The sequence below is a fragment of the Tiliqua scincoides genome, chromosome 1, assembly GCF_035046505.1.
Source record: "Tiliqua scincoides isolate rTilSci1 chromosome 1, rTilSci1.hap2, whole genome shotgun sequence".
Lineage (NCBI taxonomy): Eukaryota > Metazoa > Chordata > Lepidosauria > Squamata > Scincidae > Tiliqua > Tiliqua scincoides.
Genome location: NC_089821.1, coordinates 279,242,382 through 279,264,226, shown reverse-complemented (window position 1 = coordinate 279,264,226; position 21,845 = coordinate 279,242,382). Strand labels below are relative to the sequence as shown.

Genomic DNA, 21,845 nt, shown 5'->3' with positions numbered 1-21,845 from the left:
GAGATTGTGGTACTACTTGATTGAAGACTACTGCCGTAGCCTAATTTTCAGAATGATAGAACTTGCCCCAAACTGATTCTGAGGGTGATGGTCATGTGTGGGACCCCATGTGCAAATTCAGTAGCAAAAACTATGTCCAGAAATGTTCATAGTTTTTGAAAGAACCTAGCATACTTTTCCACAGAGTTTAGGCTGCAATCCTTAACACACATTTCTGAGAGTAAGCCCTTCTGAAGATAATTATTAATTACTCAGAACTTATTTCTGAGTAGTCAGGCATAGGATTGTGTTCTTGGAAAATTTTGTTTTAGCTGTTTCTCAGTTTTAAAAAATTAGGCTCAGATAAAATCATGGTCAATGAACTTAAGTACATTTTATGTAACTTAGAATACACACAAATACGTTGAAATAATACAGAAGGCACCATCTATGTTTCTGTTTCATCAGCACTTAACACGAAAGTCATTGTGTGTGCACATTTAAAGTTCCAAGCATTGATCTTCAATTCAAAGGATTTTTTTTATTGAGAAGAAAATGTGTGCACAGAGAAAGGACAGGAGCATATAGGGGAAAAAATAAGTCTGCAACTTTGTGTACACTTGCTTGCGAATAAATGTTGTCGTATGCAGTGGGATTACTCCAAGTAAACGTGTGTGAGATCAGACTATAGGAGTGGATCCTATGGTGCAGGCTAAACTTGAAGAAGGATCCCTGGTCTAAAAAGATTAAAGTTATTTGGCTTAGAGTAGTTTTCGGCTGGTCTGGATTTTGTATGTGATGTAGGTGATTGCATAGCATCACACCTGGCTTCAGCACTCAGTTTTTGTATGACAGGTGTCCTTGGAACCCATACACTGCTGTATTTCTTCACTCTTCATCTCAAGTGTCAGAAGAAAACCACAGCCATAAAAGTTCATGCCAGATTGTATTTGCTGTAAATTACGGACATGTTACTAAAATTCTTTTTTGGCCAGGAAGTAGGAATGCTGCTATCAAGAGTCTGCTGTTTGACAAATACAGTATGCAGGGTTTTGTCTCTTTTTCTTTGCCTTGTCAATAGTCTGTGAGATTATTGTGTGCATTATATATATCTAGAGAAGGACTCTTTCAGTCGTTACCCAACATTGAAGCATTTGATGAATAAAATAAGGTGTTTTAAAAATCAGTTTGTTCTGAACTTGTTCTGTATTTTGTTTTGGGGGTCCCACATGTACCACCCGACACCACATGAATGTGATACTAGTAGTAGTAGTACGAGAAACACTGGTTTAAATTACTTAACAGCACAATCCTATGCATGTCTACTCAGAAGTACATACAGTTTTGTTCAATGGGGTTTACTCCCAGGAAAGTGTGTATTAGATTGCAGTCTAAAACTTGTTGCAGTTTGGTCTATGGAAGCCTGAATCCAAGTGGTTTATAGTCTTCATGGAGTCTCATGTGTGGGAGTAGGCATAAACCTTGGTATATATCTCCTTGCCTCTGGAGAAGTTTTTCCTTGAAGCTGACAGGAACCAAAAGCATGTTTTCTGCTACTGATTTATGGACCTTCCCCCTAAGCTGCTTCTTTTTAGCTTGTAACTAGGTAATTGCTTGTTCTGTTTTAAATGTTATCCTTTGCCTTACAAAGCACTCAAGCGTCCTTCCTTCTGTTTGACAAAGGCTGATTTTGCTCCCCCCACCCCCTCTTTGAATGGAACAGAAGTCAAGGTCATTGTTTAGTGTGCTGCCTTATACACTTTGTTTACGTTTTCTGGCCTTTGTCATCCTGCATTGTGTGAGTGCATGTATGGGTGAAGCCACTGCTTCAAGGACACTAAACTGGAATACTTTTAGAATGAAGCCTGGAGTTTTTCGTTCTAGAAGTTCCCTAGTTGGTATAATTTATAGAGTGATTTTGAGAGCCAGTGCAAGGTGCTGGGAGGAAGCTGGTGCGGAGACTTCCATCATCCTCTGCAGGCCAGCGCTTCTGGGAGCGCCGGCCTGGCTTCCTCCCAAGGAGGAGCCTCCCAGGCTGGCCCAAGTCCCTAAGTACACGTTAGGATTGCGCCCATAGAGCTTCTACTTCTGAGAATGCCTTGTGGAGCAGGTTGCTAGCTAGCCATATGAGAAGAACGTCTGTAATAAAAACTGTCCCTGTGATTTTTGGCAGCCTTAGCATTCATTTAGCTTGCTGTGACAATCTGTACAAGGTTCAAGATAGGCCCTTGTATTGTGGGGCATGCTGCAATTAATTTCACTGTTAGGTTTGAACTACAAACAGTCTTTTGTGCGTGTGTTGAAACAGGCTAAGATGGCTACACCTCTGGAACCTTCCAATTTAATTCTTTGATGCTCTGTAACATGTTACTTTTGTGTTCTCCTCCTGGTGTTCCTTCTCTAAGTGTGGGTTAGTAAATAAGAATGGGGATGGGGGAGAACATAGCACAAAACCATTTTATTCCTCTTGCCAAGATTTGGATCTTTTCATTCATTTCTCAGGGGGATTCTTCTCAGTTACCAGCATAGAAAGCTGCCTGTTTTCAGGGCCTCTTCTTACTGATCTGAGGCTGCAGCTCTACAAAGGCTTTGCAGCCTGATTCAAGGATGGAGGCTACAGGAAGATATAGGCAGGCATACATAATACCATTATATATATGGTTTGTAAGCTGCCCTGTGTGCCCTCTGGGGAGAAAAGTGGGGTACAAAACAAGTAAATATATTGGGGCAAGACAAAGATTCCATGTTAGAAATCCTGCTATTCCTGTAGAGGAGCATTGGCCTGTTCTAGTTATCACTGCAGTCTCTAGAAGTGACAGGTTCGCATCTTGGAAATACTCTTGGATTAACCATAAGCCTAAATGGGCAAGTGACAGCTGTGATTAGGAGTCTCTATACCCAGCTCCAAGTCATATGCCAGCTGCTCCTACTACTGGTTCACCTGATGATTGTCACTCATACATTCTTGGATTACTGTAATGTGTGCTGCAATCGGGCTGACCCTGAAGACTGTTTGGACACTTCATTTGGTACAGAAGGCAACTGTTGGGTCGTTGTCTGGCACTAGGGGTCCTGACCATGTCACACCCCCGTTGTACAGGCATCCAGTGTAGATGGTATGTTTCTGGGCACAATTCAAAATGCTTGACCTTTGAGACTGTTTATGGCCTTGGATCCAGATACTTGAAGGAGTGCCTTTCCCTGTATGAATCTGCTCATCCTTTGAGGTCATGATGGCCTCAAAGTGAGTGCTGCTGCTGTTGGAAGTGCAGCTGATCGTAACTCATGGCAGGGCCTTCTCCATTCTGGTGTCTAGACAGTGGAACTCCATCCCATATGAGATCAGGATCACCCCCACTGTATTCTGCAAGGTTTTGAAAATCTTTTGAAACAAGCCTCTAGTTCAGGGGTCTCCAAACCCAGGCCTGAGGGCCAGATGTAGCCCACAGAGAGCCTCTATCTGACCCGTGGCCAGCCTCTGATTCCCTGAGAGTCTCTTGCCCACTTGACCAAACACAATAGGAGTTGTGCTTGTGGGGTGGGGGAATGGGGGTCCATTTAAGTGTGTGCTTTATTTCTTGATCTCTGCTGGTGCTTGGAGAAATCCTGGGCATTTGAGTCCATTCATTCATTCATTCATTCATTCATTCATTCATTCATTTCATCTAATAGAAATGTAATTATTTATATTTTAATGTAATTATTTATATTTTATATTTAATTTTTTATCCGGCCCCTGACACTGTGCCAGATATTTGATGTGGCCCTTTGGCCTAGAAGTTTAGAGACCCCTGCTCTAGTTGACTGAGAGTCCAATCCTATCCAACCATCCAGTTCTGATGCAGCTGTGTCAACAGGGCATGCACTGTATCCTGTAGATGAAGGGGGAGTCACCGAGTCTCTTCAAGGAAAGGGATCTTTTGTTTCCCTCACCTTGGGGCTGCATTGAGGCTGTATCAGTGCTGGAAAGTTGGATAGGATTGCTCTGCTTTTTGTTTACAATGTATAGTGTTACTGGGTTTGTCTGGCCACTAATCTGTTGTGATTAGTTTAGTTCTTAAGTTTTGTTTCTCGTAGATTATTTGTTTTGCGTGTTTTGTTGCTGCATTTTATGTTTATTTTGTGTGTTATCAGGTACGTGAACCAATATTTAAAAGAAGCCAGCCCTGTTAATTTCAATGACTCTGATGCCAGTCATATTGGCAGAGTTATTTTGAAGTGCACTGGGCACTGAATAAATTCATATAAGTCAGCACTTGTTGTCGTCCCTCTTTTCTTTTTTCTTTCTTTGAAAACACTGAAATGCTCTGAGACAGAGATATTGTTCTGTGTAATAACTGAATGAACAAATGAGGTTAATTGTTGAGAGGGAGAGGTTAGTATGGAAGCAGTCTCAGTCTGGGACTTAAAACTCGATCCTGTCGGGCACAGCCCCACTGACAGTGCTGGGTATTGCAAAAGTAAGACACTCTGATGCTGGTGGGAAACACCCAACACTGGTGAAGAGACAAGCACCAGTTCTTGCTGAATCTCAGTGCTGGCCAAATGCAGACAGGAGCTCTGGGCGGTGAGTATCCCTACCAGGCAGCAGAGAACAGAGAGGTGTTTCAGGGAGGGGGGAAGGCAGGGAGGAAGTGAAATTTAGTGGAGGGGGGTGGGCCAGAGAGCAAATTGGGCCCGGGGGTGGTTTGGGATATTGTCAGAGGCTGCCACTGAATCCTATGCCCCCTTCGGAGCCATGGAGCCCAACGTGGGCCTCCTTGGTTCAGTGCCCGCTAAATAGTAGGGGCAGATACAAGAAGATTGATTGGGGCCAGAGGCATTCTATCCAGAGTAAAGGAGCTGATGTTCCCTTGCTCCAAGGAGACTAACAGTTTCTCTGGCCCCATGGGATTTCAGCACTGTTGTACCTTATGGCACCGGCAGTCCACAGGATTGGGCTACCAGTCTAATGAAGGACTTGAAACTGCATGCATTGGAAATGCAATGGAAGAGCATTTTTCACTCAACTTTTCACTCCACTTTTCACTCGAAAAGAATAAAACCATGCAGTTCCTAGCAGTTAGGAGTGGCCCTTCCTTGCTCTTTCCATTGGTCAGACTGGGAACTCTTCAGTAGAATGCTACTATTTTGCTCCCACCACCCAAGACTGGAAAAGATCAGATAGGAAAAGCCTCTTCCAGGTTAGAAAAGAGCTCCTAATCAGAGGGAAAATCCCACTTGAAAAGCAGTACCAAGGGCTGAGTGATCTCAGAAAGTGTGGCCAACCTGCTCTTTGGGGAATGAGATCAGGCAGGTAATAAAGAACAATAAAAGCAGTTTATTAAAAGACAGAGTAAGCAAGACAAAATTAAACAGGGAGGAGAGACAGAGGATCAAACAACAAAACACATATCAAAATACAAGCAAGACTGACCAAGGCAGAGAGTTTCCAGAAAATGTGAACAGAACTGAAAAGACAAGTGAAAAATAAAATAATGCTCCTGGTTATTACCTTGGCTTTAGCTACTCGCACTGTCTAGAAGGTGGGATTCATTTCCTGCACCCCGTGAGCAGTGCATGAGTCTTAGTAATGCACGGAGAGGCAACCATCCAGAGCATCTCTCTGCATAAACTTAAAAAATCTAGATTTGCTCATGTCATGGGGTCATCATTCGAATGAGTTAGGACCACTTGGCGATACCACCTCACTTGTTTACCTAATCAGTTGGGATTGGCTGCCCAGTCAGTGCTCATATGCTGATTTCAGCAGGAACATGGGCCAGAATTGTTTGTATTTGGGGAACTCCAGACCTGGACAGTGAGTTCTTTTTTTGACATGTGACTTTCAGTAATGGTGCTGAATTCACAAAGGAGAAGGATTACTTCCAGAAGATTTCTCAACTGCTTTTAGGATGCTGAGACATTGCAGAGGCTCTGGGATGCTTAGTATTGGCAACCTTCAGTCTCGAAAGACTATGGTATCGCGCTCTGAATGGTATCGCGCTATGGTATCGCGCTATGGTATCGCGCTCTGGGATGCTAGAAAGGTCTAAAAAGAAGAGAAATACAGTATAGGCAAAAATTAGTGGAAAAGATCTTTGCTGCAAGAGAGTTTGGCTTTTCAGGCACATAAAGAAATAGGAATATGCAGCATTTAGTAGGCAATATGAAATTGCTCAATTGCCAGGCCTGATATTAATACTGGGAACCTGGCATTCTGTCCTTGCCTGATCCACTAAGCAACATCTTTGCCAAGGACCCTGAGTAAAAGAGCACATACTCCATGTATGGGTTTGGATATAGCTTCCTGTTCCCTAGCTATGAAAAGAATCAGCAAACCCTTGTTCATTAAGACAGTCATCTTCAAACTTGGGACTCAGCTTCAACTTGAGACCCACATTTTTACAGTGTGTGTCTATTTTTGAAGTTACTGATATGATGACCTTAGGTTGGGATGCAAACCAATTGTGGATTATGATTTTCCTAGTTATTCTCCATGGCTTCTCCTACTCTTCCTTCCTACTCTACATTACATTCCTACTCTTTTTCACTTAGCCCTACTTCTCTTCATGTCATATCACTATTCCTTTTGAGAGGAGAAACCTCTAAATGCTGGAGGTTTAGAATAAAGCTTGAAACTAGAAAAAAATTTACACAAATGGCACAGGTTTGTAAAAGTTGTCTGGATCACCAAATTCTAAGTGTTCTTGGTGCAGAAATTTTACTTAGATTTTTATATTTGGAATATAACAATGCTAGTGGAATTTATTGGATACTACACCTATGTAAGTGGTGATTGACATGGCCTGTACTTGGGTGTAACTTCCCCCCTTCTTGAATTCCAGGTTCATATTGGTTCCTGGTCACATTTTTGCTCTCCGTGAGCCTTGGAGAGAGCTGCTCCCTTACAGTATGCATTCAAGCTACCTTATAATAGCTTGTAAGCTGTCGCCTACAACTGCTTATGCCGCAGTAAACCAGTTTGTCTTTAAGATGCCATGCTACTTCTTGCCTGACTGTTGACCTAGTTAGGGACTTGAATTCAATGAGTGCACTGAACCTCTCAGATCATGTTCTCCCATTATCTTTTGCCTATGCTGCCTTGCCTGCTCCAGTACTATACTCTCTGCTCTTGCCAGTCCTGTGCAGCAGATGCTTGCAAATTAAATTGTTGCTGGCAAAAAAAAAGTCCCATCTATTTGCATCTGGGGCTTGAGAACAATCCCAGAATTCTCTTGAGCCTCCAGTTTGTCTCTTGGGTTGTGTAAACAGATGAGGAGATGAAGGGTTGAGTTTGGAAATTGAGGTGAATTTAAAGGGGGGTCACCAGACCTTAGCAACCAGTAGTGCTGGACACATCCACCTTATACTGAAGGAAGAGTTTATTTATTTATTTATACAGGTATTTATATACTGCCTTTCTTTGGTCCTTGGATTTCTCCTCAGACTTTAATCCAAGGCGGTTTACAAAGGCAGGCTGTTCTAAACCCTCCCCCCCCCCCCGGAATTTTTACAATTGAATAGTTCTAGTCTTTCATAGAACTCCTCCTTCCACCTGGATTCATTCCCGGTCTGGTCTCTCTGGCTCTTCGCCTCCCATGCTCTACCTGACGGCAACTCCTCTCTGCCACCTAGGGTCAGCTCATCAGTATATCAGCCTCAGTGTCGTCAGTTCTCTGGTACTTCGGGTTTCAAACTGGCAGCCTCAGATCTTCAGGCATACAAGGCAGCAGCTCTACCAACTGAGTCAGACCTACATATATTGCAACATGGGAGCCATTTAGCTATGGGTTCCTGTGCTTCAGCCACAATGCATCCTATCTTTCAGCCACAATGTTTAAAGACAGCAGCAAATGGGCTTGGCTAGTGATGAGAGTCTTAATCATTCTAATCATTGCCTGGAGTCACAGGACCTGCACACCTGGCTCTGCCCACATATTTGGGTCTGTAAACATAGCAGCAACGTGGGAGGACCCCACTGTTAGGCATCTCCCTTATTGTTCCTGTGACATCTAAAAAACAGACATCACGCTCATGCCTGGTTTAGGTATGCAACTGAATGGAGAGTGGGCAATACCACTTCAGACTGTAGATGGGGAGTGTTGTTTTGGAATGCTTCTTTAATTTAAAGCCCTCCCCCCCCTGAATAAAGCAAAATATTAGCACTGTAGGAAAGGGAGTTCTAGGCCAGCCCCTTTCTTCCTTTGCCAGCAGTGTGATTATATGTAGGGAACCATTCAACAATTTTAGTATTCACTTCCATTCTGGAGTGGTGCAACCCAGCCTCCCACCTAGTTCTGCTACACATGTAGACCAGGGTATAGTGACATGAAAATGACCATGCGCAGGACCAGCTAGGCAGGCAGAGATCAGGGGTCTCAATATGTGGATGAGACAGTGGTGTAGGGAGGAGGGTTTAGATTCGTTAGGCACTGGGGAACGTTTTGGGACAAGTGGGGTCTGTACAAGAGGGACGGGCTTCACTTGAACCAGAATGGAACCAGACTGCTGGCGCTTAACATTAAAAAGGTGGCAGAGCAGCTTTTAAACTGATCCCTGGGGGAAGGCCGACAGAAGCTGAGGGGCATCCGGTTCCAGACTCCTCATCCCTATGGGACGAGGATGGGGAGGTTAGAGATCAACAAGACAAAGGCAGAGTAGGAGAAGAAATTGGGAATGGTAGCGTGATGGGATGTGATAGATGGTTTGGCACAGTGAGAGGATGCGGGGACAAAGGAGCGAATAAGCCGCCCATTCTGAGGCATTTCAGGTACAAATGCTTTTATGCAAATGCCCGAAGTCTCTGGGCAAAGATGGGAGAACTGGAATGTCAGGTGACAAGGGAAAACAGTGACATAGTGGGCATAACGGAAACCTGGTGGAATGCGGAGAGTCAGTGGGATACCGCAATCCCGGGCTATAAACTCTACAGGAGGGAAAAGGAGGGGCATGTTGGAGGTGGGGTGGCCATTTATGTTAAGGAAGGGATAGAATCTAGCAAAGTAGAGATTGAAGGTGGGTCCGACTCCACCGTAGAATCCCTGTGGGTTAAATTACCAGGCCAGTGCAGCGATGTAATACTGGAGGCGTAGTATCATCCTCCAGACCAGAAACCGGAAGGGGACCTTGAAATGAGGAAACATATCAGGGAGGTGACAAGGAGGGACAGGGTTGTAATCATGGGGGACTTCAATTATCCTCATATTGACTGGATCAATTTGTGTTCTGGTCACGAAAAGGAGACTGGATTCCTTGACATGCTAAATGACTGTGCCTTAGAGCAGCTAGTCATGGAGCCCACCAGAGGACAGGTGACTCTGGATTTAATATTGTGCGGTACACAGGACCTGGTTAGAGATGTCAATGTTACGGAGCCATTAGGGAACAGTGATCATGCTGCAATTCGTTTCGACATGCACATTGGGGGAAGAATACCGGGCAAATCTCTCACAAAAACCCTTGACTTCTGATGGGCGGACTTCCCTCAAATGAGGAGGCTGGTTAGAAGGAGGTTGAAAGGGAAGGTAAAAAATGTCCAATCTCTCCAGAGTGCATGGAGCCTGCTTAAAACAACAGTAATAGAGGCCCAGTAGAGGTGTATACCACAAAGAAAGAAGGGTTCCACTAAATCCAGGAGGGTGCCTGCATGGCTAACGAGCCAAGTTAGAGAGTCTGTAAAGGGCAAGGAAGCTTCCTTCTGTAAATGGAAGTCTTGCCCTAATGAAGAGAATAAAAATGAACATGAACTGTGGCAAAAGAAATGTAAGAAGGTGGTACGGGAGGCCAAGCGTGACTATGAGGAACACATGGCCAGCAACATTAAGGGGAATAATAAAAGCTTCTTCAAATATGTTAGAAGCAGGAAACCCGCCAGAGAAGCGGTTGGCCCTCTGGGTGGTGAGGGAGGGAAAGGGGAGATAAAAGGAGACGAGAAGGCAGAGAAATTAAATGAGTTCTTTGCATCTGTCTTCACGGCAGAAGACCTCGGGCAGATACCGCTGCCCGAACGGCCCCTCCTGACAGAGGAATTAAGTCAGATAGAGGTTAAAAGAGAAGATGTTTCAGATCTCATTGATAAATTAAGATCAATAAGTCACCGGGCTCTGATGGCATCCACCCTAGAGTTATTAAGGAATTGAAGAATGAAGTTGCTGATCTCTTAACTAAAATATGCAACTTGTCCCTCAAAACGGCCACGGTGCCAGAAGATTGGAGGATAGCAAATGTCACACCTATCTTTAAACAGGGAAAGAGGGGGGACCCGGGAAACTATAGGCCGGTCAGCCTAACATCTATACTGGGTAAGATGGTGGAATGCCTCATCAAAGATAGAATCTCAAAACACATAGACGAACAGGCCTTGCTGAGGAAGAATCAGCATGACTTCTGTAAGGGTAAGTCTTGCCTCACGAACCTTTTAGAATTCTTTGAAAAGGTCAACAGGCATATGGATGTGGGAGAACCCGTAGACATTATATAGCTGGACTTTCAGAAGGTGTTTGACATGGTCCCTCACCAAAGGCTACTGAAAAAACTCCACAGTCAGGGAATTAGAGGACAGGTCCTTTCATGGATTGAGAACTGGTTGAAGACCAGGAAACAGAGAGTGGGTGTCAACAGGCAATTTTCACAATGGAGAGAAGTGAAAAGCGGTGTGCCCCAAGGATCTGTCCTGGGACCGGTGCTCTTCAACCTCTTCGTAAATGACCTGCAGACAGGGTTAAGCAGTGAGGTGGCTAAGTTTGCAGACAACACGAAACCTTTCCGAGTGGTGAAGACCAGAAGTGATTGTGAGGAGCTCCAGAAGGATCTCTCCAGACTGGCAGAATGGGCAGCAAAATGGCAGATGCGCTTTAATGTCAGTAAGTGTAAGGTCATGCACATTGGGGCAAAAAATCAAAACTTCACATATAGGCTAATGGGTTCTGAGCTGTCTGTGACAATCAGGAGAGAGATCTTGGGGTGGTGGTGGACAGGTCGATGAAAGTATCGACCCAATGTGCGGCGGCAGTGAAGAAGGCCAATTCTATGCTTGGGATCATTAGAAAAGGTATTGAGAACAAAACAGCTAATATTATAACGCCATTGTACAAATCGGTGGTAAGGCCACAATTGGAGTATTGTGTCCAGTTCTGGTCGCCGCACCTCAAAAAAGATATAATGGAAATGGAAAAGGTGTAAAACAGAGCGACTAAGATGATTACTGGGCTGGGGCACCTTTCTTATGAGGAAAGGCTACGGCATTTGGGCCTCTTCAGCCTAGAAAAGAGACGCCTGAGGGGGGACATGATTGAGACATACAAAATTATGCACGGGAAGGACAGAGTGGATAGGGAGATGCTCTTTACATTCTCACATAACACCAGAACCAGGGGACAGCCACTAAAGTGTTGGGAGAGTTGGAACAAAAGAAAATATTCCTTTACTCAGCGTGTGGTTGGTCTGTGGAACTCCTTGCCACAGGATGTGGTGATGGCGTCTGGCCTGGATGCCTTTAAAAGGGGATTGGACAAGTTTCTGGAGGAAAAATCCTATGGGTTACATGCCATGATGTGTATGTACAACCTCCTGATTTTAGAAATGGGCTATGTCAGAATGCCAGATGCAAGGGAGGGCACCAGGATGCAGGTCTCTTGTTATCTGGTGTGCTCCTTGGGGCATTTGGTGGGCCGCTGTGAGATACAGGAAGGTGGACTAGATGGGCCTATGGCCTGATCCAGTGGGGCTGTTCTTATGTTCTTATGACCTAAGAGAATCATCAAGGGACTGTAATCTCAGACAATCCAGAATTATTTTGCTTTTTATAGATGAATTGTAATTTCTGATTTAACAATCTTGGTATAACAGCCTCTACATCTTAATGGCTCAGTTACTTAAATTTCTTTAAGGCATCTGCTAGGGGCCCTTCTTTTGTTAGATAGCTGTCTCATGAAGCATTAGTTTGGTATGTGTAATTTTATTTATATGCTGATTTTACTTTCTCCTACAAGGAAGCTTTAGCAAAAGCCTTTTTCTGAGTTTAAAGATTATTTAAATAGATATTTAAATAGATTTTTTTTTAACCTGCTGTTCCCCCCCATGTTTAAGGCTGCCCAAGGTATTACTGAATGCTTTCTTATTACAGCCTTGAAAAAGTACTTTCAGAGCATATCTCTGAATGAAATGCTCTGTTAAATACCTGCAGAGGTTTGAGCATGCTTGGTAAGCTAAGTGGATGCAATATTGCATAATCTCTTATGAAAGACATATCTGAAGTTTGTATCACTATTAGGAAGTTGACCTGAAGCTTTGGTTCTGGTCTCTGGGTTATCCTTGTGCAGTCTTATTTAGATTTTAAAATGAAAGTTGTGTTCTACAAAACTTGGCTAATCCAGAGTGTATTTTTATTCAAACTTGCTTTTCACTAGTAATTACTACAGGAGTGCATGGAATGAAAAGCTGGGGCTGGTTTGGATTGATTTTTTCCCCCAAAAAACACAAGCTGTCATGTAATAAACTGGATCAACATATATTCCAAGATGAACCAGAGTAGAACTATAAACAAAGAAAAAGTGAGTTTTGCACAAAACAAGGCTCTATAGAACCCCCAACCTGCAGATTCACAGCCCAATCCTATCCACACTTTCCTGGGAGTAAGCCCCATTGACTTTAATGAGACTTTCTTCTGAGTAGACGTGCATAGGATTGGGCTGTCAGTCTGCAAAGCCTAAATTGCAGCTCACACTGCTGCACTGCAACTATACAGGTCTACTTTAGTAAGGTAAAGGCTTCTCTAGTATTGTTCCAAACCTGCAAGGGAGGAGGCTCTTCTGGGCAGTTTACTCCATTAATGTGACAAACTGATGACCCACCAAAAGGTGTTCCCTAAGGTTTGGTTGGATGGGCTGGTGATTTTCAGAGGTATTTGTTCAGTAAAAAGGCTGTTCTTTTTTGCTTCCTTAGCAGCCCTCTGAGTATATTAAAACCATCCTGCAACTTTTAAAGCAGCAATTTTCAACTGCTGTGCACATTGGTGTGCTGCAAATGGTTGGCAAGTGTGCAGCTGGAGTTTGGGGGAGGATCATTTTTTGGTAGGGCTATTGGGGAATGTGAGCCCCCGTACTGGCAGCACGATGTGCCTTGTCAATTGTCCAAAAACTGGTGGTGGGCCTCAACAATTTTAGTGCCTTGTCAATGTGATGTGAGATGAATAGCTGTTTTAGAGGCTCATTCAGGGTGCGTGGGAAGTATGTGAGAGAACTGGCAGGGTCATATAAACCAGCTATTAGAGCAGGTTAATGGGAGATCATGTATGAGAGGTAAAAGAAGGTAATTGGAATTCATATTTATTTGGACTAAGGCCCAAGCCAAAGGAGACTTATTGCTACACTTCTGTGACTTTAAACTAAAAAAAAAATATTGAAGGATCCAATCTATATTGGTGCAATGTTATGGTATGGATTAACTCTTTCCCCATGCAATTTTCTCCATGACTCCCCACAACTGTTCTCTTGGAATGAAGAAAATACTGTTCTCAAATAGCAGTTTTGTGGGTACAGTTTTCATGGGAAAAACAGCTTCAATGGGAAGGGTTCATCCTAATCAGATTGGGACTTCCCTAGGATGTGTGAGAGAGGGAGATAGACAGAAAAGTGTGATAGACTGAAAACTAGTGCACCTTTCACTAGTGTGAAAAACACCAATGATTTTATTTTGTAGTGCCTTGAGGCAGCTGTCAGATTCATTGCTTACCCAGCCTAATTAGCAATTATCTACATAGCAACATTCAGGTGGCCAACTGGGCAGTGCAATGTCAAATTCATGTGTGGCTTTTCTCTCTTCTATCCCTGTACACCAGTGGTTCCCAAGTTTTAGGAGCCCATAGACCACTGAGGGAAAAATTGGAATTGTCATGGACCACATATAACCTCCCATGCCTCTGCATACAAAAAATACAATTACATTTGTAATAATCAGAGAAGATTTATTAGATTTATTCTTTATAGAGAAGACGTATGGGTTACTGCTTTTGTTACTGGCTATGGGCTGTCCGTTCTCCACCCTCTCTTGTGGTCCTTGGGGAAGTGTCTCCTGAGCAAATGTTTCTCCATGGACTACCAGAGAGGGCAGAGGGCAGACCGTCCAGAGCCGCAGCTGACACTTCAGGGCCAGCTGCAGGCAGTCCCTTCTCTGCCATCTCTGGTGGTCCATGGGTGATCGCTTGCTTGATGAGACACTGGAAGGGATCAAGGGTGATTTTTTTTCTGAGACCTTATGAACCACTTCTCAGGGTCTTGTGGATGACCTGTGGTCGACGAACCACAAGTTGGAACCGCTGCTATACCCTTAACCTGTATGTCAACTTAAGAGGTGAGAGCTGCACTTGTGAAATCCCTATTACTCATCATAATATTGCTATATCTAATATGACCCCCAAATTCCTGCATTACCAATGCTTCTGCACAGCGATTAACTACCCACTCTTTCTGCTATGCAATGAAATTGTCTGGGCTGGTTTCTCCCAGGTTCATGATGGTGCAGAATGGGGAAACTTGGCTTTGGAAATGCATTGTGGAAGAAAGGATTTTGTGGAGGAATTGGAGGAGATGAATGTGGATGTGGAGGAGTTGTTGAATAAAGAGCAAGAGTCTGTTGCAGTGATAGGATATGGTGTGGGAGGAGTCATGGAGGTAAAAATGGACACTGCCCTAGAAATATTGGATGAAATTTGATAGAAATATAGAAATTTGGTGAATAAATTAATAGTTGGCATCTTTGCAGACCTGAAAAGTAGTGAAAAGAGTGCAAGGAAAAGGAGGTAAATTTAAAAATGGAATTGTGGAGATTCTGTTGGTTTTATGCATTTATTTGGAAGGGGGAAAGCTCACATTTAAATTTTGGTTCAGCTCAGAGAAGCTCACTGGATGGCCCTGGGCAAGACATTTCTTAGCCAAAAATATATCCCAAGGAAGCTGTGAAGCAAAACCAATCTGTGCTCCTTAGAGCAGTGGTTCTCAAACTCTCTTGTAGAGTTCTTAAACCACTAAGTTTTGCGGGGGTGGGGGAGGCAGTGATGTGATCCTTGGATCAGGCTGCTGCTAGGGACTGGGGGGCTTTTCCTTCAATTAACCCCCTTTGTACCGGCCTCCTGGGGATGTGAGATGCCCCACGGAGTTGTCTGCAGTGCTCTCCGTGTCTCAGAATGCAAAAAAAAAAGAAAGTGATTGCAACCCACTTCTGGTTTCGCAATTGCAACCTGGAAGAGGGTTGCGAACAAATTTTTTGAACATTCCAAGATGCAGGGAGTCCTGCAGAGGGCTCCACAGGGCTCTCCATACCTCCAGGAGGGAGGCACAAGGGAGGTAAATGAAGGAAAAGTCCCCCAGTCTCCAGCAATCCTCATACTGCTGCCTTCCCCTTGCCCTGCCCCTTAAGGGGAAAGGGGCAGTGGTTCTTGGGCTGATGAGTCATGACCCACCAGTTTGAGAACCACTGCCTTAGAGCATAGATTGGGATACACAGGTATTCATAAGAGCATAAAAGTTGTGCAGGGTCAGATCAGTGGCTCACCAATGGCTAGAGATGGTTCATTTACACTCACCTGAAGCTCTTCAGCCACTAGTTAAAAAGACTGATTAGAGGGACACATTGACAAAACTGAAGTCAGTATATGCAGTCCTGTCTTATTAATTCTAGAATTTGTTTCTCTGTGTAGCAGTCAGAACCTGAACAGATTGTCCCAAACTGGGTTTGACTTCTCAAAGATCTGGTATAAGTAAAAGTGGCATGGAGCTAGGGAAGATGTTTTGAGGGTGAGGGAAGACAGTTTAGCATGACTGAAAACAATTGAGTGAAATCAGTGCCCCATAGCAAGTGTTTCACAGCCCTGCTTAATTGAAAATAGTTCAGTACAGTATAGCTTCCTGTCATGAGCACTATGGACCCCTCTTTCTGCACTAGGCCTGTTCCACAGTCATTTGGCACTGCAGCTCTATTCCTTGGTTTTCCCTATTATGGAAACTACTGCTCTTAAAGCTCAAGTGTTCACTATGTTCAACAGGCTTTTGCTGATTTGGAACCTAAACTATAGCTGGATCCTTTGAAATGAACTCTCGCAAACATCTGTGTTTGTAATGAAAGAACACTGCAGCTTTGGCTTTGTAAGACTTCTTTGCATCACTGGGGTGACATCTTATTCCTAAAAGACTTCAGTGTCACAGTGCTATAGATGTACCTGGAAACCAAATCCTGCAGATTCCAGAACCTCAGCCTAAATGTGTTGGTATTTTTACTGGCTTTTTTTTCAAGACTCACTTTTCAAGAGTGAGTTTAAACCAGCAGACAATTCCTTTTAAAGTATTTAGTTCTGTTCCTTCTCCACATATACACACCCATAAGAAGAAAATTATGCTGTATAAATCAGCCAAATTGATCCATAAAATGTTCTGCTTTCATAACAGCCCTGGCTCTTCCCCTCCATACTCCACCAATTCCATCATGTTTATTTCTTAACCACAACAACGCCCCCAAGCTGAGACAATAAGCCTCTTGAGCCAGCTGCATTGTCTGCAGAGACATAGGCTGCATGTTTCCATCTTCTTCCAAGAGCAATATGGAATCTACATCACCTGCAATTGAGGGAGATTAAAAATGTATTATCTAGCTCTTGCTTTGGCTTCCTATTGCACATGCTGAGCCTTACTCCTTTGGCTGACTTCTTGCCTCTCAGTTTCAAAGGCAGGCAGCAAAACATGGACTTGCCAGTCCAATGTCAATTGCTATGGTGAGTCTTTCCAGTAATGGAGCATAATTTTGAGTTGTAGCTCAGCTCCAGAACATGTGGATTATTGTGCATTAGGTGTGGCTAAAGAATGGTCCCCGCTCACATATTTTTCCAGGTATGGTTAGTTACAGTCTTTCACCCTGATGTTGGTATGCAGGGAGCTCTTTTTTGTTGGGCAGCAATCACTAATATGCTTCTCCAGCCTACAGTTGAAGTGTTGTGGCCTAGAGAGGGTTCAACTTCATGGTTTTGCTAAATTTGCATAGCTTGACTCAGATTCGTGGTTCTATTTTTCCATTGTTCTTGTGAAACCTGTGCCTTGTCCTGTCTTCAGTGGATGATGCTGAAAGCAGCGGGGTGAGCACTTAATTTTATTATACCTCTCTTCCTGAAATTCAGTTCATTTTTCTGAAGAAGTTACAAATTTTGTTCCCAGTGGCTATTTCTGCTTTGCTGGGTTTTCTTTATTGTTTTGCTAACTGTGCTTTTTTGTATGTGAAAGGCGGGTGGCACATGTGACCTTCCGATCTGTGGAGTTCTGTAAGCCCCAGGGTGTTCCTGCATTTGACTTTATGTAGCAATGCTTTTGATACGCTTTAAGGAACTACTTTAGTTTCACAATTCTGTGCTTGCTGCATAGTGCATAAAACTAAGGTGGACTCTAACTCTGTTCTGTTTTAGGTTTTTCATTTGTTTATGCTGCATAAACATAGAAGCATTCAAAGTTTGTTATGCTGCCCTTGTTTTATACTGAGGACTTTGTTTTCAGTGTGCTCTTTTCTGAGTAGTGGCAATAGAGGTAGCATCATTTTAATTAACAGGCCAACCAGAGCTTGAATTGTCTACAGCTGTGCTTCTCAGTCTTACTGCTGTGACCCATTTCATCACTGTGGTGGCCTTGGAACGCCTTATAGACTGAGCCTCTGCTCTTAGCCATGTACAATGATCCACCAGTACCTTAAATAGTCTGTTTTTGCCTTCCTGGGACTGCAGAAACAGGTGGAAGAGAATGACTTTTTAGATGGCTGGCAGGCTACAATACATGCCTTTTGGGCTGTGTGATTAAATAGGCCACAAATTGCACAGGCTGGTTGTAGATTTAGTACTCTAATTGAAATGCAACACCTGCATTCTTATTTTTGAAAATCTTGTTGCCTGTCCTGGTTCTGAAGGCAAACTATCAATTTACAAATTTGAACCAACTTCAGCATCAATAGAGAACAAGTATCAAGATTAAAATATTTTCTTTACAAGAAGAAATGAAAATCAGCAGGAATCCATTTCTAGCTGCAGTTTAATAATGAATGTCTCTACTATTTTCCCAGTCTGAATGAAAGCAATTTGGACGCCTTTTGGTTTTTGAATCTCTAAGAATGGCATCTACTTGTGCATACATTCTTCCTTTTCTTTTGCCATTAAAGGGAGAGAAACAGCAATGAAGCTGCTACTGTGAGTAAGCTCTCCCAGAATCCAGCCCAGGTGAACAGTCTCTTCAGGAATTGTTAGTTTTGCAAATACAATTATTTAAACTGAAATGCCAAAAAAGGTTTGCTGCAAAGTATGTCATTTGCTGTTCTGTTTTAACAGTTAGCCCAGCCTATTTCTGGCCTGGCTAATGGCAGCTGCCTTGGAAATCTGCATGTCAGATCACAATTTCTAGAAGGAGAATTGAAGATAACACATAATCCCTACACTGTGGCTTTGGCAGGCTTTTAGGAGGACCCCTAACGCCTTTTCTCTTGTGAGGTTTACCTATTGTGCATCTTATGATGGGAGTGGGGCTGGTTCATCTCAGAACTTTGGAAATTTCAAGCCTTTTTTTGTAAACAGCAATCTTCCAGCTCCAGAGGTGCAGAGAAATGACTGAAAACGTGATAAGATACATTACAATCTAGTGTCACATGTGAATGTCATCTTTGCACTCACCCACCATTGTTCTTTAAGCTTTCTTTCTCAGCAGTTGTCCACGGGGGCCAATGAACTGTACCTGTAAATTCCCTAAACTCTAAAAGGAAACAGTGGGGAGGGGGAAGGTGCTGGTGCAAGAGCTGTTGAAAGGGTTAGTAGGAAGTATGTGAGAGAACTGGCAGCAAATTTCCTTTTCAGTAGCTCTTTCAAAATCCCCTGACCTTTTTTCAATAAGTATTTTGGGGTTTCTGTGCAGGTGGTAGTTCAGAAGGGGATGCTCAGAAATATTTCTGTAGTGGCCAGAACGTGAAGAGGGCTGGGTGCAAAGGTTACGGTGTACCCCCCTTTAAGGAAGTGCTTCGATCTTCCACTGTGCTCTTCAGTCCTTTCATGAAATGTCTCCTCAACTCTAAGGGTAGCCTAGATACTATCAGATAACCTGTAACTGGGGTGGGGGAAGGGAAAGGGAAAGCATGCATGTGCGTAAACTTGGGGAAGTGCCATCGCTCAATGTAGAGCACACAGTTTGTGTATGGAAAGTCCCAGATTCAATCCATTGTGTCTTCAGCTCAAGGATTTCAGATAAAAAGGAGTGGTCTCTGCCTAAGACCTTGGAGAGCCACTGCCATTCAGAAGTCTATAGAGACTATGTGAGTCAAAGGTAGTTAAGCTGCCAGGTCCCTAAATTGGTGCCTTGAGAAATGCTCCCTAGCAGGACTTGTGCGTTCTCAATTTCCATTCTTAATCTTTCCTTGTCCCTTTTGCACTCACTGCATCTAACACAGCCTGTTGCCTTACCAGGCTCTTAATCAGCAAGAGCTAATAACTACACAGATAAGCATTCACTCTTCTTTAGTGCCAGATAGCACATGTGGGGGAAGGGTATTTAATAGTGCATGCCATACTGGCAACCCCAGGATATCATTAACTTTGCAGACTTCTCTGGCTTCCATGTTGTCCAGATGCATAGCTAGAGGGGTGTGTTCATGGTGGTGGTCTGCTTATTAGTCATTTTGCATAGTCATTCTTGTCAGTGGTGCTTGGAAATAGGATGTTGTTGGGATCCCAAGACTTTGGGATTGAGTTTTGAATTGCTTGCCTGTGATAAATCTTGCTCTGTGTAAATTGTGTGAGCACCACAGTTTAAGTTTCTTCCCAACCTTTGTTGTTACAGTCAGTTTGGCACTGACCTTTCCTCTAGTCAGAGTTCTCTTGAAAGTGCTGTTTTAATTGCTCTCTGCTCAAACATCATTAAAATGTTAGAAATGGCACCTTGCATTCCCTCTAGGATGGGAGTGCGTGCAGATAGACTATAACCCTCATTATTTTTTCTGTTGAAAAGTGAAGATTAAGTCACTTCTGAGCACTTTTTTGGCTATGTTTTATTTCTTGGATCTGTGAGCCACTCTTCCTCTGAAAAACCCAGATAGCAGCTTCTCAGGTGGTCTCCCATCTAGACTGCTGCCACGGTTGGATATGCTGAACTTCAGCAGGGCTCTTCTCCTGATGTTTTGTGGGTGGTGATCAATGCTTGAGCCTTTTCTGTTAGTGGTGCACTAGCTCTGGAATGCTGTCTCCAGGCTTGTGTTCTGGTGCCCATTTGTGTGACACATGGTCACCCAGTGAAAAGAGTTTTCTTTGCACAGGTCTTGTAAATTCAAGGCAACCTTGCCAGCACTTCCTTCCTTCCCTTCTTCCATTTCACTGGGGCGAGTTCATGGCGAAGCTGGTGCTCATGGCCATTTTCTAAAACCTGTTTGTATCATTTATGTAGAGCAGGGGTGGGCAAACTTTCAACTTTAGGGATCCTGGACCTTTAACAATTGTGTGGGAGAGAAAATTTCAGCAGGCGCAGCTTGTAATCTCACAGATGATAAGCTGCACCTGCTGAAATTCCCTCTTTTATACAATTGTTAAAGGTCCAGGATTGCTAAAGTTGAAAGTTTGCCCACTACTGTTATAGAGAGTCTGTCACTCAGTGGCAGAGTGTATGCTTGGGACATAGAAGGGCTCAGCCTCAATCCCTGGTGTATCCCACTTAAAAGGAACTTTAGGTCTCAGGCTGGAAAGCTGCTGCCATGTTACAAGTTAGGGTTAGTTGCTAAACTGGGATAGGTGAACCAGTGTGTAAAGCAGATTGGTAAAACACCTTTTCTCTATGTAAAGCCCTGTTAAGTTCTTCAGGATGGAGGGCCTCTGGTCTTCGTGTTGCCATTGAGCAACACTCAGTTTGCATGCAGAAGAGTCAGAATCCTCTCTGTGTTAGCCCCCCAGATGTGGAACTCCCTGCCTCAGGTGGCACCTTCCCCTGTTATTAAAAGTCACTCAAGTCCGTTCTGTCAAGCTTTTGGATTGGGAAGCTGAGCTACTCTTGGGTTTCTGCTCCTGCTAGAATGCTGTAGTTCCTAGTCAGTCTCTGATTACTTTTACACTGCTGATTTCATATTTATTGTGAACTGTTACTTTTCTTGTTAGTTGCCTTGGAACACCCCCCCCCCCACACACACACACCATGTTACTCAGGAGAAGAGGAGCTTACAGCAGGATCTCTGCAGCATTCTAAAGTGTGGCATTCATGGGAGACGTGCCAGTGTGCATGTATTTATGATTTGGGCACATTATGAATTCCTGTGTACTGTATATGTTATGTAAGTACCTTGAGTGAGCCATCCTATCAAATATCCTTTACAAGCAAAGCAATTAGGAATGTTGTTTCAAACCAGTTGAGCTCTTGAAAGGTCAAGTGTATTGGCATGGAACTGAAGCATTGCTAATACTTGCAGAGTAGCATTGCTAAGAGTAGTAATGTGGGTTTGAGACAGAGGAATTGCCATTTGTGAGAATGTGACCTTATTTAAATGTCAGAACCTTGACAAGCCAACATATTGAAGTTCCTGTATTTTCTCTAATAGGAAAAAAGATGCCATATGTTGCATGTTATACCTCTAATTAGCAGGCAAGTTGATTGCTAATTAACAGCTTAAATAGGATGCTTTCAAAGTATATGTTTAAAATCTTTTTGGCAGTTTCCAAAACTGCTGTTGCTAACCATTTGAAAAGTATGTTTAAAGTATAAGCATTTCACAGTTTCTCGTTGATTTCTGCACCCATCCTTCAAAACTGGTTGTTGCAGGTCCCCCTTTACAGTTTGAATACCAAGGGTATAAAGTGATCATGCCTTGCTTGAAGCCGCTCATCAAGTCCTGGATGTTAA

At 43.4% G+C, this 21,845-nt stretch overlaps 1 protein-coding gene across 8 annotated transcripts in view; it reads left to right on the top strand.

The window, feature by feature from the left end:
* The window catches only part of NCOA1 (nuclear receptor coactivator 1), a 358,899-nt gene that overhangs the window by 151,469 nt on the left and 185,585 nt on the right, over positions 1 to 21,845 (top strand). The gene's annotated exons all lie outside the window — the stretch shown is intronic.